Source organism: Piliocolobus tephrosceles, chromosome 7 (assembly GCF_002776525.5).
Source record: "Piliocolobus tephrosceles isolate RC106 chromosome 7, ASM277652v3, whole genome shotgun sequence".
NCBI classification, from domain to species: Eukaryota; Metazoa; Chordata; class Mammalia; order Primates; family Cercopithecidae; genus Piliocolobus; species Piliocolobus tephrosceles.
Window position 1 is genome coordinate 111,808,495 of NC_045440.1, and position 16,010 is coordinate 111,824,504.

Sequence of the window (16,010 nt, forward strand, 5' to 3'; positions counted from 1 at the left end):
AGTACCAATATAAAATTTGGTAAAATTTAGAAAAAAAATTTAGAAAAATACGGCTAGGTCTAAAACTTTTGTCTTCCTATTCTTTACTCAAATGGCCATTTAAAAGGTCTCACTGTGATGTCCAGGCTGGTCTTGAACTCCTGAGCTCAAGTGATCCCTCTGCTTTGGCTTCCCAAAGTGCTGGGATTACAGGCATGAGCCACCACATCCAGCCTAATTTAATGTTTTATTTTACTTTATCCCTAATTGTGACTGCTTTAGTTTAAATTTTCATTTTAAATCATGCTATATGTAAAAAAGAGAATAGCAGATGGAAGTTTACGTGCATGAGAATTTGGAAGACTCAAAAAATCAGCATAAATCGTAAGGGATTTTCTAGAAGACTGACTTAGGCCTGAGCTCATCACTGTACAGTGCTTTTTCAAGTACTGTAAGCATGGCTGCCTGCATCTATAAAAGGTAGAAGCATGGTGAAATTAAGGAAAAAGGATAGGCTTATTTTGTAAATAGGACTAAGCTACCTTTCTGACTACTTACATTAGCACGTAGTTTATAATCAGACTTTCCTCAGACTCCAATAAAGTTATTTCAAAGCTTTTCACAATGTATAAATCTTCAGGTGACTCCCAGGAGGATAGTGACTATGGTCAACTAAAATTCTGTATTCACTCTTAATACTGCAATTATGGGCAAAGCCACATTTCATAGGATCAGTGGCAAACATATGACATTCCTTCTCCTCTTCGGGGGATATCCCCAGAGATCCATCACTCAGCTTGATCAAATTAACTGAATCATTGTTCCACTCATTGAGCCAGTGTGTTCATTGCCTAAAAATTCATAACTGTGCCAGCTGTGGCTACCACTATTCTGGTGGGTTTTTTCCTGTTGGCTAATACCATGCTTTTCAGTGAGCAAAACTATAAGATTATAATTGAGTTTCTCTTCAATTTAGGAAAATTCTTCATGCTGATTTTTTCATGTTGAAATCCCTAAAGTACTATACCTTGGGGATAAACTCATGACCTGGCAAGAATAATGAGCAGAAGCGTCTTTAAGAAGGGAATCTAAATTTATACTTCATGAAGTAAGGAGGAAACTTCTGGTTAAACCTGCCTCTATTTCCTCATCCTCCTGAAGTCACCCCCCCAAAAAATTAAATTAATAAATTCACCAATCTTTTACTATTTCTAGAAAATAACCCATCGATATTGGTAAAATTAATTTTTAAGAAAAAATGCATTTTATCTTGGGACAACATGTGCCACTGACTTAATTATATTTTTCTTCCTCCACCCCCTTTGTTTTTTTTGGTCTTATATAGTGTATTTGTTTGGGCAGATATAACAAAATGCCACACACCAGATGGATTAAATGGAAGAAATTCATTTTCTCCCAACTCTGAACACTAGAAACATGATTTTTTTTTTAAAAAAAGAACAAAAAATATAACAAAAATGAAGTAAAAGAAAGATGATGAGAAATTTCAACAAAATTCTGGAGATAGAAAGCTGATGGAGAGTAGTGCCCAGTAAAGGAAGCTATAACCCAGTACCTATATAGAAAGTTATCTACAAGAAACATCCTTTCTTTCCTTTTTCTTCTGTTTTCTTTTTAGTTTTATTTGCCCTCCAGACACCCAGAAAGGTTTAAGACATGGAAGTACAAGGTGCTGGAATGTTGGTAGTGAGGTTTGCTGAAAACAATGAGAATGTTTGAAAGTGGCTAGGTTTCCAGATTTTGTCTCCTGTCTCACAACCCTAAGCTAACTATTTTTTCCCCTGTTTTCTCCTGACTTTTCACTCTGCAGGATACCAATGTCTTAACCTCTAGTTGAATTATTAGATATGAGAAGCTCTGGAACAGGGGCACTGGTCAGAGTGAAGTATGAGCAGGGAAAAGGGACTGCAGCCAAGTTTTCATAGTGATTATTGAAACACCAGCCCCATTCCTCTACATTGCTCCTGGAACACAAGCACTAAGAGAGAACGTGATGGTTAATACTGAGGTGTCAACTTGATTGGATTGAAGGACGCAAAGTATTGATCCCAGGTGTGTCTGAGAATGTTGCCAAAGGAGATTAACATTTGAGTGAGTGGGCTGGTAAAGGCAGATACACCCTCCTTAATCTGGGTGGGCACCATCTAATCAGCTGCCAGTGCAGCTAGAATATAAGCAGGCAGAAAAACGTGAAAAGACTAGTCTCCTAGTCTACATCTTTCTCCCGTGCTTGATGCTTCCTGTCTGCAAACATCAAACTCCAAGTTTTTCAGTTTTGGGACTCAAACTGGCTCTCCTTGTTCCTCAGCTTGCAGACAGCCTATTGTGGGACCTTATGATCCTGTGAGTTAATATGTAATAAACTCTACTTTATACATATATCTATCCTATTAATTCTGTCCCTCTAGAAAACCCTGACTAGTACAGAGAAGAAGAGAATTCTTCTCTGAGGTACCAAATTACTGTTAAAGAAAAGATCTATTAACAACAACAATTATAACAACATACTGTTTACAATTTCACAGACAGAGGGTTCATTCTTACTGTAGATCCTAGCAACCTCAGCATACAATTTTCTTTCCTTATTGAGTTGAGAACTTTCACCTTTTCACCTAAGGGACACATTTAAAGGTTTCTCTTTGGCATATCTGAATGGCCAGCATCATTATGCTTGCTCTTTGGGACAATTGTTTTTTTTTTTTTTTTTTTTTTTTTTTTTTTTTTTTTTTTTTTTTGAGACGGAGTCTCGCTCTGTCTCCCGGGCTGGAGTGCAGTGGCCGGATCTCAGCTCACTGCAAGCTCCGCCTCCCGGGTTTACGCCATTCTCCTGCCTCAGCCTCCCGAGTAGCTGGGACTACAGGCGCCAGCCACCTCGCCCGGCTAGTTTTTTGTATTTTTTAGTAGAGACGGGGTTTCACCGTGTTAGCCAGGATGGTGTCGATCTCCTGACCTCCTGGCCGCCCGTCTCGGCCTCCCAAAGTGCTGGGATTACAGGCTTGAGCCACCGCGCCCGGCCTAAGGGGTTAAGTAAAATAAGGGTTACTACACAAGCACTGCAATACTGAGATAGCCAATTTGATAACAAAGAGGGCTACTAAGTGATTAACAGGTGGGTAGTACGTGCAGTGTAGATACAGTGGACAAGGGGATGATTTGTGTGCCTGGTGGGAGAGAGTTGGATAGCATACTTAATCATGCTACTCAGAATGCTGTGCAATTTAAAACTTATTATTTCTAGAATTTTCCATGGAATATTTGTGAGGTTGACCATGGATAACTGAAATTGTGCAAAGGGAAACCATGGGAAGTCGGGGAACCACCCTACTTTATTCTCTCTATTCTCTTTCTGCAGGGCCCACAGGGACTCTCATCTCTTCAACTTTCTATGTGCCTGATTCATTACTCTCTTTCTCTACAGAATAGATGTCTCTGTGTTACTTAATCAAACCCAAACCTAGCCATTCCAAAGTCAACTTAAGTGATTTCCCTAAATAATTCAAAATTGCTGACTAGGATTTCTAAATTCCAATTCCAAATGCTTGCAAGGGAGAATCCAATTGGCTCAGCTTGAGCCAATCAGCTGTGTGAGAGGGTGTGTGTGTGTGTGTGCGTGTGCATGCGCGCGCACACATTGGGGGAGGATGTCATATGACCTAACCATTTGCTCTACCTTCTCAGCTCTCTTGATAAGGACTCAAAAAGTTTCTTTCTATCTCTAGCCCCATTTCCCAACAAAGTGGACACTCAATAAATACGGAGTGATTGATAAAGATTTCAAATGAGGTGGAAATGTGAAAAGTGTAAAGAAGAATGTATGTTTCTCTTCTCATTTTTGAGTAACGTTTTTCACATGTACGCTCGGGAATTCTAAATCAGGGGTATAACAGGAACCTCCTGGTCCCATTCTATTTTTTTATTTCCTAGAGATATTCCCACAATTGACCAGCATTTTAGGCAAAAATGATTCCCTGGTGCTGTGAGTTGTTACTTAATTTTCACTGTGGCCACCAGTGGTATGAGAAAAGAGCCTGTGCCATGGAAAAGGTTTCCAGAAGTTATTGTTCATGAGTTTGTTGCTTTGCCTATTATTACAGAATATAAAAATTACACATATATTTCCTGCTATACAAAACCAATTCTTACATCTCTATCCATTTTATACTGTATGTAGGCAAACAATAAGGAACACGGTTAAGATAATGATTGATGGGCTGGAAGAAATATATTAGATTCTAAAATGCAAGATACTTGAACTAGCATGTTAGCCCCTTTAAAATATCATAAATATTCTTTTCTTGAAAATGTCATTTCCTTCTAAAGTTGAAAACAATTTTAAATTACAATTATGTTAAATGGCACTCATATCTTGGCTTTCCCACCTAAGGATATTAAGGGAAAAATTCCAAAAAGAAGAGTGAGAGGAAAACCCCTGTGTCTTAGCAGGGTTTATCAACAGTGTTTTTATTGGTTAAAGAGGTTTCATTTTAGGTTATATGTGGCAAAAGACATGAAACAGTGTGTTTACAATTTCATTTCATTTCAAGTATTCATAGAAAAGATAGTTTAGAGTAGGTAAATGGTTATTTTATAAGGGTAGGAAACCATCTGGGCTTCCTGGATATCTGGCTGAAAATTCAAGACAACTGTCTTTAGATTTTACAAATATAAAGTAGGTGGATTAAAGTGTGGATAAAAATGTAACTAATAAAAATTACCTTTGCTTCTTCTGAAATATTATTTCAAATACACGAGAGACTTCTATTTAACAGTCACCAATAAAATATTACACAATTTGCTAGATCATCTTGTACTACAGGTGAATGATGAATGGAAAAGAAAATAGAAATCATTCATGAAGTGATGACTTCATTGCAGTGATTATTTTTAACCACTTAAAATTTATTTTAAATGATTAAAACATTCATGTTTATTTTTAACCACTTAAAATTTATTTTACTCAGCTAATATGTGCTTTCAGATATTTTCACATTTAATCTTCTTACGAACCTTCTGAGATAGGTATTATTACCTTCTATCAAATGTGACAGTCAAGGATTTATGCAAGATTACATTGTTAATAACTGATGTAGCCAGAAATCAAGTCAAAGTTTCAGGATTCTAAGAATATCAGTGTTTTAGTATGTTGGCTACAACTGAAAAAATAACTAATTCAACACAGTTTCTCTTTGGCAGTAACTGTGAGAAATGGCGTGTCCTTATTTTTGTTATGTATTCATTCACATCATTATTTGCATGCCTACAATTTCATTTGGGTGTCTATTCCTTAATGACAATTTCTTCAAAGACAACTGTCTCCTTATAGGCTTGTCCACTGGTAATTCAAAGATATATTTCAGAAGCTCAGCTACATGAGTCTTTCAGCAAAATACTTTTATATTTTACTGATTAATATTGTAATTTTTCTTCCTCAAATTAATCATTTCTTTCTATCTTCTCACTTAAAAAACCTGCCTATTTAAGTTAGTTTCATGTAAGTAATCTTAAATGATCATAATTTGAAGCTTTACAGAACAACTCTCAACATCAGACCAGTGCACTCTGGTTGAACTTTTGTTTTTCAGTTAATTGTGCTTAGTGTGCAGCTCAGGTTGATAATCTTGTCTGTGTTGACACTCAAATATCTACTCATTGATATTATGCTGCCAGTTATAACTATTTTCATAAGTGATAAACCAAATTTAGCTCCTGATAGTTCCAAACTATTTAACTACTATCATTAACACTTTTCAAAAAATGATACCAACATCATTTTTGTTTTTCATTTCCTAGCATTTTTAGAATGAGAAAACTCACGCTCAAAATTAATGGTTTAAGATGTTACTTGTTTGTTTATGAACTAAATGACAATGTGCAAGACCACTTAATATTTTAAAAATATATAATCTGAGTCTTCATATTCTATGCTCATGTTGAAACAGGCTAGATTTAATAGCAATCGTAAATACCATTTCTGACTATTAAATTATTCCTTAAATTGGCCAGGCGCGGTGGCTCACACCTGTAATCCCAGCACTTTGGGAGGCTGAGGCAGGCGGATCACGAGGTCAGGAGATCGACACCACCCTGGCTAACACGGTGAAGCCCCGTCTCTACTAAAAGTACAAAAAATTAGCAGGGCGTGGTGGCTTATGCCTGTAGTCCCAGCTACTCGGGAGGCTGAGGCAGGAGAATGGCGTGAACCCAGGAGGCGGAGCTTGCAGTGAGCCGAGATCACGCCACTGCACTCCAGTCTGGGCAACAGTGCAAGATTCCATCTCAAAAAAAAAATTAAAAAATTATTCCTTAAATAAACTAGGTATTGCCTTAATTAGGGCAACCAATATATTAAAATGGATTATTTTTCACAAGTTTGATTGAACATGTTGTATATTTCAAAAGTGCTATATTTTTTTATTTTCTAAGAATTCTGATGAGGCAAAAAACACTAGGTTAAGATAAGGCATAATTCTTCTTGAAAGTCTGCAGTATATGGAGCTCTATAATTCATGAGATTTGTGACTTTTCTTCCTGTATATGGATGTTGTTTGATTTACTATTTTACTGAGAACTTTAGCTGGGAAATTTGCCAGCAAAATTATTTTATAACAGAAAATAGCATGTTTTTCAACATGACTATTGTAAAAAAATTGACTGAAACTAGACTGTTAAGGCCTCTTTCCTCTATTTTCCTAAAGAAAGTAAAGAAGTTACGATATAAAGTAAAATAAAAATATGGAGAAAGCATAGATTTGTGAAAGGACAAGTCAGATTCAGAAATTTCTCCTAGCCTAAAGCATTACAACAGATACTGCATGCAGGCAGAATTTTTAAGAGAGTCTCCTGTATCATCAAGGGTCTAGATTACATCATCATTGATTTAATCTTTTCCATCCCCTAATTTTGATGGTTTTGCTTTTCCAAAGGCTATTGTAATTTATCCCATGAGTTCTCAAAATAAGTAAAATTTAAAATAGAAACACTGCTTCTGTGTTATCTTTATTGTCTTTGCCATTTGTTAAAACCACACCTATTTATAGAGGTAACAGTATCTTCTGCTCCAGTTCCAATGAAAATGCTTTTTATATATTCACTATTTTGTCACTGAGATCAAGAAGAATTTTTACAATTTGTAAAATTAAAAACCAATAACACATGTACTGTGCTTTAGTGTAAAACTTAACCAAATGGATTTTGCTGAATGCATGAGATAAGAGCCATATCCAAAATAAATTTGGCAGAAATGGTTTGCATCATGAGCTACTTCAAGTATAATTTTATTTTTCTTCTTAGATCAGACTGTAGCAAGCCTTCCCCAAAAGTTTTAAAAATAAAAAAATTACAGTAGTTTGTACTTCCTAATATGTTCACTTCTTCAGAGATTTATTAGGAAAGAGAAAAAATTCTTGAAGAGGATAATGAGCCCCAGCTGAGAATCATGTGCCAAGATGCTCAGTGACTCTTTTTCTTTAAAGACATAGATAATGAGGATAGGAAACAAGTTTTAGTTAGTTGGAAGTGTTTCTTTAAAAAGAAATTTAACATCTAGAAGTTGCCACTTTGAAAACAGATGAGCTACCATTTCAAATTTCCCTAATTTATCTAGTGGAAGGGATTTAAGAAGTTATCAGCCATTCTCCAAGCCATGTGGTGCCAATCTAGGTGGAAGTTGTCACTGGTCTCTGGTAAAAAAAGTTAAATTTCCTCTATTGCAGGGACTGTTGTGTAGTAAATCCTTACAACTCCTTTGGTGTTAAATTATAATTTTTTTTTTTATTATACTTTAAGTTCTAGGGTACATGTGCACAACATGCAGGTTTGTTATATACGTATACATGTGCCATGTTGGTGTGTTGCACCCATTAACTCGTCATTTACATTAGGTATATCTCCTAATGCTATCCCTCCCCACTCCCCCCTCCCCCCTCCCCACAACAGGACCCTGGTGTGTGATGTTCCCATTCCTGTGTCCAAGTGATCTCACTGTTCAGTACCCACCTATGAGTGAGAACATGCAGTGTTTGGTTTTCTGTTCTTGCGATAGTTTGCTGAGAATGATGGTTTCCAGCTGCATCCATGTCCCTACAAAGGACACAAACTCATACTTTTTTATGGCTGCATAGTATTCCATGGTGTATATGTGCCACATTTTCTTAATCCAGTCTGTCACTTTTAAGATGAAATGATGTGAACTAAATTGTAGCTGTTACTTTTAATGTCCTCGCTTAGCAAAATAAAAAATTGGCAACCTTTATTTTTTTCTCTCCACACTTTTTCTTAAAATTTTACTGGTTCACAAAGCCCCCTAATAAGTGACCACCGATTTAATGGTTCTTCTTTGTCTTTACACAAGTACTTATTGAAATAATCTGGCAAAGATCGTCAGCATGACATACAGGTGTCAAACAGAACTGAGAGTTTAGTGACTGACATGTGTAATAATCATAATTGATAAGATGGGTGTTTTTGGAGTGAGGGAAGCTGAGCATAGGAGAAGAGCACATAATCCCAATCTGGGGAAGTCAGGTAAGGATTTCTAGGAAAGAGATAAAAAATGTACATAGGGGTATGTTGTCCTCATGACCCATTAACTCCTCATTTACATTAGGTACATCTCCTAATGTTATCCCTCCCCCTCCCTCTTCCCCACAATAGGCCCCGGTGTGTGATGTTCTCCTTCCTGTGTCCAAATGATCTCATTGTTCAATTCCCACCTACGAGTGAGAACATGTGGTGTTTGGTTTTCAGTTCTTGCAATAGTTTGCCGAGAATTTAGGTATTTAGGGTTGGTCCTCTAGCCCCAGTCAAGACTATAGACTCAGATGACAATCTATCTCCATTGATATACCTTAAGCCAGAATCACCCAGCTAAGCTGGGAACCATCTTGAAGGCTCCTATGACAGTTGGCGACCTTGCCTATAGCTTGTCAAATATTTTGAATATCACTTTCACACATGAGTCAGAGTAGCCTGGAAAGAGGTGAAGGCAGCAGGATAAGGCAAACCCCAAACTGAGATTAAATTTTTGTCTTCCCCAAAGAATGGTACCTCAAATAAAAATTGAGCTTTACAGACAACCAAAGGAATGTGAGAAAATATTTACAAAGTATGCATCTGACAAAGGTCTAATACTCAGAATCTATAAGAAACTTAAACAGTTGAACAAGCAAAAAACAAGTAACCCCATTAAAAAGTGGGCAAAGGAGATGAACAGACACTTCTCAAAAGAAGACATACAAGCAGCCAACAAACATATGAAAAAAAGTTCATCATTACCAACCACTAGAGAAATGCAAATCAAAACCAAAGAGATACTGTCTCTCACCAGTCAAACAAACAAAAAACAGATGTTGACAAGGCTGTGGAGAAAAGGGAACACTTATACACCATTAGTGGAAATGTAAATTAATTCAGCCACTATGGAGAGCAGTTTGGAGATCCCACTACTGAGTATATATCCAAAGGAAAATAAACCATTTTGCCAAAAACATACCTGCACCCCTATGTTCATTGCAATAGCATTCACAATAGCGAAGACATGGAATCAACACAGGTACCCATCAATGGTGGACTGGATAAAGAAAATGTGGTACATATATACCATGGAATACTAGACAGCCATAAAAAAGGATAAAATCATGTCCTTTGCAGTGACATGGATGTAGCTGGAAACCATCATCCTAAACAAACTAATGCAGAAACAGAAAACCAAATTCTATATGTTCTCATAAGTGGGAGCTAAACATTGGGTATATGCGGTCATAAAAATGGGAACAGACACTGGGGAATAAGGGGAAATAAAGGGAATAAGGGGAAAAAGGGGACAGGGAGGGAGGGAGGTAAGACTTGAAACAAACAAACAAACAGAAACTACATATTGGGCCAGGTGCAGTGGTTCACATCTATTATCCCAGTACTTTGGGAAGCTGAAGCAGGCGGATTGCTTGAGCTCAGGAGTTTGAGACCAGCCTGGGCAACATGGTGAAAACCCATCTCTACAAAAAATACAAAAAATTAGCAAGCGTGGTGGCATCCACCTGTAGTCCCAGCTACTGGTTGGGGAGAGTATAAGGCAGGAGGGTTGCTTGAGCCCAAGCTCAGAAGGTCGAGGCTGCGGTGAGTCTTGATCGTGCCACTGCACTCCAGCCTGGGTGACAGAGTGAGAACCTGTCTCAAAAATAAACAAAAACAAAAACAAACAAACAAAAAAAAACAACCACCACCACCACAAAACCTCAAATTACCTACTGGGTACTATGCTTACCACGTTGTGGCTGGATTCATTTATACTTCAAACCTATGTAACAAACCTGCACATGTACCCCGATTCTAAAATAGAAGTTGAAAACAAATTGTTTTATAAAAGTGCAAATTTTGTTCTTGCACATCTGAGTTTGTGTACTGAGATTCATAACTACTGTGTCCCATGTAACTGCTCCCTGAAAAGAACTGCCAAAGTTTTGTTCTGCTGCTTTAATTCTTTAAAAGAGACAATCAGCAGCCCTCTTCTGTTGCTAAATATTTTAAAAAGAGACAATCCTTCTCTTTGAAACTCAACTTTACTAGTCATGTGAAGTCTAGGAAGCACTCTGTCTCCGCCCATTAGGCACTGATTTCATTATATTATTCCTTCTGGCAGTTCAGAGTACAGACCACTATTAATTACCTTCCCAGAAGAGCATCTGTGCAGCACAGCAGATGCTAACTAAGGCTGCCCTGGCATTCAAAAGAGAGAACAGCAAGATGACATTGGGGGGCTGCATATTTACGCAGCATGCATATTTCACACCTGTAATCAATTATCTGCTGTTGGAAAATACTGATAAAATTTTAGCCTTGCTTAAGTTTATTAACAAGCAACCATCAATGATATTATGGCAGCTAGCCATTGAACTATCTAGGGGGCATTCTGAGCTCAGTGTCTTTGAAATTTTCTAGTATTTCATGGAGAGCTTGAGTTCTAGAATTTTAGAAATGTTGCCATTTTTCAGAGTTATACTGTTATTCCTGGAAAGACATTTCTAAAATTCTGAATTACTTGGATATATTTGGCATCTGAGAAAAAAAGGAGGAAGAAATATGAAGTTCTAGGTAATTTACCAATGGTAGTAGTATTAGTCTCCACCTATAATAATGAATGATTCCTGATTTATATCTCATAAAAACAAGCCTCTGTGGATTATAGGTATTCTACCATGTCTTTTCTTCAACACAAGGCAACCATTGCTGAGTTATTTATTATATACTAGAAAAAGGCATTCTGTGCAGTAAAAATGGGTAATTCCCATATGTCAAATTACTAGTGACTTCTGAAGAACACAGACCCCTACCTCTCATCAACAATTCTTTATCTAATAGTGTTGAGGTAGTGCACACCTAGAACAGAAAGATAATAATAATGGCTACTATGGCAGCCATGAGGTATACTGTTTGAATCTCCCTTCAAAAAAGAGTCTGCTGAAGTAGTACAGGAAGTTGACAGCCTCCAGCTATTAACACCTTCAGGATTAATCTCAGCTTTCAAGCGGGGGCCATGCCCTTCTGGGTAGTCCCCAGCCAATAAATGAGCATGTCACTACACAAGGCCTGGCAATTTCTGTCAATTGTGGGTCTCCTCTAATGGGCAATCTTTGTTCAGAAGCTTCTCAATGAGTTGGCTGATACTCTGTCAAATCTAAATCATGGTCTATGGCTCTTCTTGATCAATCTTTCTTCCTACCCACTTGTCTTACACAGGCATTATATATGCGTCATGGTGTAAAAGCTCTCTATAACCAATTTTGCTTTCTCTTTCTCTTATATTTCACATAGAGTGCTCCCAATAAATCTCTTGCATTTCTAACTCCATCTCAAAGTCTGCTTCCCAATGGACCAAAATGACACAGCTACTGTTTACTAAGAACCTACAATGTGACAGAATATATCACAAGATATTTGGGGAGGTTATTTAACCTCTCCTAACTGTTCCCTCATCTGTAAAGTGGGGTTGTTTAAGAATTAAACAAAATAATCTAGAAAGAGGAATTTGTACAGTTCCTGGTATACAGTAAGTACTCAATAACTGATATGTACGTTGAAAATACTATTATGCCAAACTCTGAGAAATTTTGTGGTTGTTACTTGTAATCCTTCTTATAATTGGCAAGTATTATCATGCTTGTTTTACATAGGAAACTAGCATTCAGTGAAGTCAGCTTGCTCAAGTTACTTAATGTACATTGCTAGAATGTGTAACCTTAGATTAAAACCCATTAATCTCCACAGATGAGAGGAATGTACATGTATGTAGGCAAAGAATCCATTGCTGTCACCTAGAATGTAAAGGTGCTCCACACCCTCTCTGGCATGGTATGTATAATGTAATTAACATAAACTATTTTGGAGATTCTTTCATAAATTTAAGTCTATTCTTCTAATTTCATCAAATATATGAACTTAGAATCTATCAATGGGTGCTTAAGACTAAGCACTTGTCTAAAACTTAGTTAAGAGGAACATAGAATGGCACTGCTACCCCATGGTAAGTACCAGTTATTTTTGTAGAATGGCTCTCAAATTGTGTTTGTCTGATGTTTTCTAATAACTCGATTGAGGTTCTACTTAAAATAATCTTGCATATTGCTAGAAAAATTTTATCAACTGAAACCACCCCCCATCGCACCTCCATCCCCACTGAACACACATTCAAATTTATTATTTAAAGATCCAAAAGAAATGTGTAATAGAAACATAATGAACAGAAGGAAATTAAAATATTCTATTGGTGAAAGAATTTCTAGAGAGGTGGCAGCAATTTAAGTGGCGGCTTTTGAAGCATGTCTCTATTGTTCCTTACTTCAAAGTTTTAAGATAAACAATTTTAATACAATTTTAAAAATTATGTTACATAAAATTTTGAAAAATAGAGATCATGCTATTTTCTCAGGAGTGAGATGGTGATGCATAGGTCTAATAGAATGGATTTGGGGTGGGCAGTTTTGTTAGGACATTCTGCTGGGAAACTAGTTTTTTTTCCAAATAAAACCGTGGAGTTGACCAAATAGGCCCTCTTAGGTACAAAAGAGAGTGTGATTTATGATCTGGAAAAGAAGATGACCACATTATGCTCAATGTGGCCATTGTCCTTTAGGCCAATTTTAGCCAAGTAGTCAGTATGACCATAGAAAAAGATGGCCAGTAAAGAAAATGACATTCTGGTCTGGTGACCAGAGTAAGATAGCTGAGAACTACAGGTCTGAACAAATGACTTAGCCACTTGTAACTAGAGTAATGCTACCAAACTACCAAAGAGAGGGACTATTCAAAAATAAAAAATTACATCAATAATAGACTAACATGCATAATGTGACATTCAGTATATCTGCGTGAGTTTGCCGTAACGTAATTTATTTTTTGTGAATAAACACCTTTTTGAACATTTTTTTCAAGTAAAGGATTCAGTTATAGTCCTACTATAGAAAGTAGAGTCTAGATGGTCTTCAGGGACCCACAGGTCACATTAATAGTATTTAGGGACTCCTGGATATTTCGTAACCAAAAGAGATGTTTATGAAAATACATTTTTGCACAAGGAGTTACATGTACACAGATTTATGTGTGTATCAGAATAGAATATACACTTTGGGGAAATTAAATAAATATCATTTGAAAAAGTAGACTCTTATGTATGGTTATAAATCTCAAAAAGTAACAGATTTAATTTATTGCCCATGTTGGGGAATTCTGGGTGTACTCTTTCTGGATGTACTTTCCTTTTCACTGTTACAACTACGGCACAGAGGGGTAATTATCAGTTTGCGAAATCTACTGTGACAGGATCAAAGCAATCTCACTGGAAATGTTTCCCACAGACTCCCCTTTCCTGTCTAAAATAATATAGCTGGGTATGAAATGATGGCTGGCACATTTAAAAACATATATATTACAAATGACAACAAACTTTAAAAAAAAAGACCTGCCTAAATGCTACAGTTGTGCCAGCAAAGGGGGGACTGGGTATTGATTTTGGGGGAAACATATTAATTATACAATCTTTTAAAAATGTAATAAAAACAATGTTCAGTAGATTCCTAAAACAATTCCATATTAATCTGGTTTTTGGTAAATAAAATTCTAAGAAAAATTTCATTCTGAACAAGATGCATCACAATGAAAGTCTGGTGACATGGAATGAAAACTATTTTCTAGTGGCATGGAATGAATAATATTTCCACTTAAATAAAAAGGGATTATGGTTATGATCCACTAATTAGAAACAATGACATAATTTAAAAGCTTTGATAAATTTTATAGGAGAGTTGTAGTGAGACCAATTTACTCTGATGGGTAACTATCATAGTAAATCGGAGTTACAAGCTGTGTTACATAACGTGGGACACTAATTCACTATGATTAAGACTAGGACAAAGCAGACAGAAGATTCTAAACAAATGGTTTGATGAAGATGCTGAATATTGCAAAATCAACTAGAATAGTATTACGTTCCATCCTGTGAAATAATGTACATTGTATAAATGCCATAAAGTTTATTAAATTTAAGAGGTTGCTTTAGTCCTTCACAATGTCTGAAAATATTAATTGAATTAAGTAAACCATAAAAAACATGTACTCTAAAGTGCTCTGTGGACTAATTTGGCTTATATCCTGTGAAATAATGTACATTGTATAAATGCCACAAAGTTTATTAAATTTAAGAGGTTGCTTTAGCCCTTCACAATGTCTGAAGATATTAATTGATTTAAGTAAACCACAAAAAGATGTACTCTAAAGTACTCTGTGGACTAATTTGGCTTTATATCCTACCTTAAAGAACATGTGGGCTTATTCGAAGTTTTTCCTGTATCACTCTGGTTCATCCCGATTTATTGTCATTCCAACTCTTCAACCATAATCTTGCAGGAAAAAAACCAAATCACAATTTAGCTTCACACAAAAAAATTATAGACATTTTCATTGTGCTGTTGATATCACTAAGTGAGATAATGCTTCCCGTGCTGTCTGACACATATTTGGATGCACATATTTGGATGCCTGGACATTTCCTTGGTATTTGTCACCAATATTGGGCAATGTTCAGTCAGAAAAACTGGATTAAATATTTTAAACACATGTGAATGAAAATGTTTCCAATGAGTGAGAGGGTGAGAGGCAAAACTTTGAAGACATCTTGTAAAGGAGGAGTTACAGAAGGTAAGATTGATGTGTATGTTTTCAGTGTTACAGCTTTATTTATAGAAGGTAATTTTTTCATTTAGTTATAATTATATGTTATACAATGTTAAAGAAGAATATAGAATTCTTGTCACTGACATACCAGTTTTTTCCTAAGTGTGCCTGAGGAAGGCAAGTTTTATTAGACATCTAAAATGTTGCAATCTATAAGCAATCATTTTCCCCACTTCAGACTACTGTTGGTGACAAAATTTCTCCTAAATATATTTTTCTCAATATTGTATCTTTCATCTACGATCTAAACAACTGATCTCCGTATGAATCACCTATCTTTGTTACCTGCTAGTGGCAGAAACTTGGGCAAATCATTTCACGTTAGGGCCTTAGGTTAGGAAAGACGATATCCATTGGTGTTTTTTAAACCATGAGTCATGACCTCATTCCTGTGCCACACCAGTAGTTTTATAAAATAAAATGTAGCAGACATAATTAAAATACAAAATGTAGAGGACAAGACACATGACAAAGCTAGTTTGTAAATTTTGTTTCAGTTTTAAAGTACACATACTATGTGACAATGCAAAACATATTCCTTTAGAATGAGTTGCAGGAAAAAGAAGTTTGAAAAATATTGTTCTCAAGAATCATCAGTCCATTCTAATTCGAAAATGAAATTACTCTATTTTCCAGCTTAGAAATTCTGAAAGTGATGACTTTTAACTCACTGTCATATGGCTTACCACTTGACAGACAATAGTAGCTAGCTATGGGATATTTAGTTGAAGTGATTAGAAAATACGTATTCCTTCAATTAGTTGTAACCTTTAAAAACCATTGCAAGG

The 16,010-nt window shown here is 36.2% G+C and overlaps 1 long non-coding RNA gene across 2 annotated transcripts in view; it reads right to left on the reverse strand.

Annotated features, from left to right (window-relative positions):
* Nucleotides 1-16,010, reverse strand: part of LOC111551190 — an 80,998-nt gene that overhangs the window by 62,039 nt on the left and 2,949 nt on the right. For both annotated transcript variants that reach the window (XR_002734293.2, XR_002734291.1), the window contains exon 2: nt 14,800-14,888. This is a non-coding gene — a long non-coding RNA (uncharacterized LOC111551190). The remainder of the gene's footprint in view (nt 1-14,799; nt 14,889-16,010) is intronic.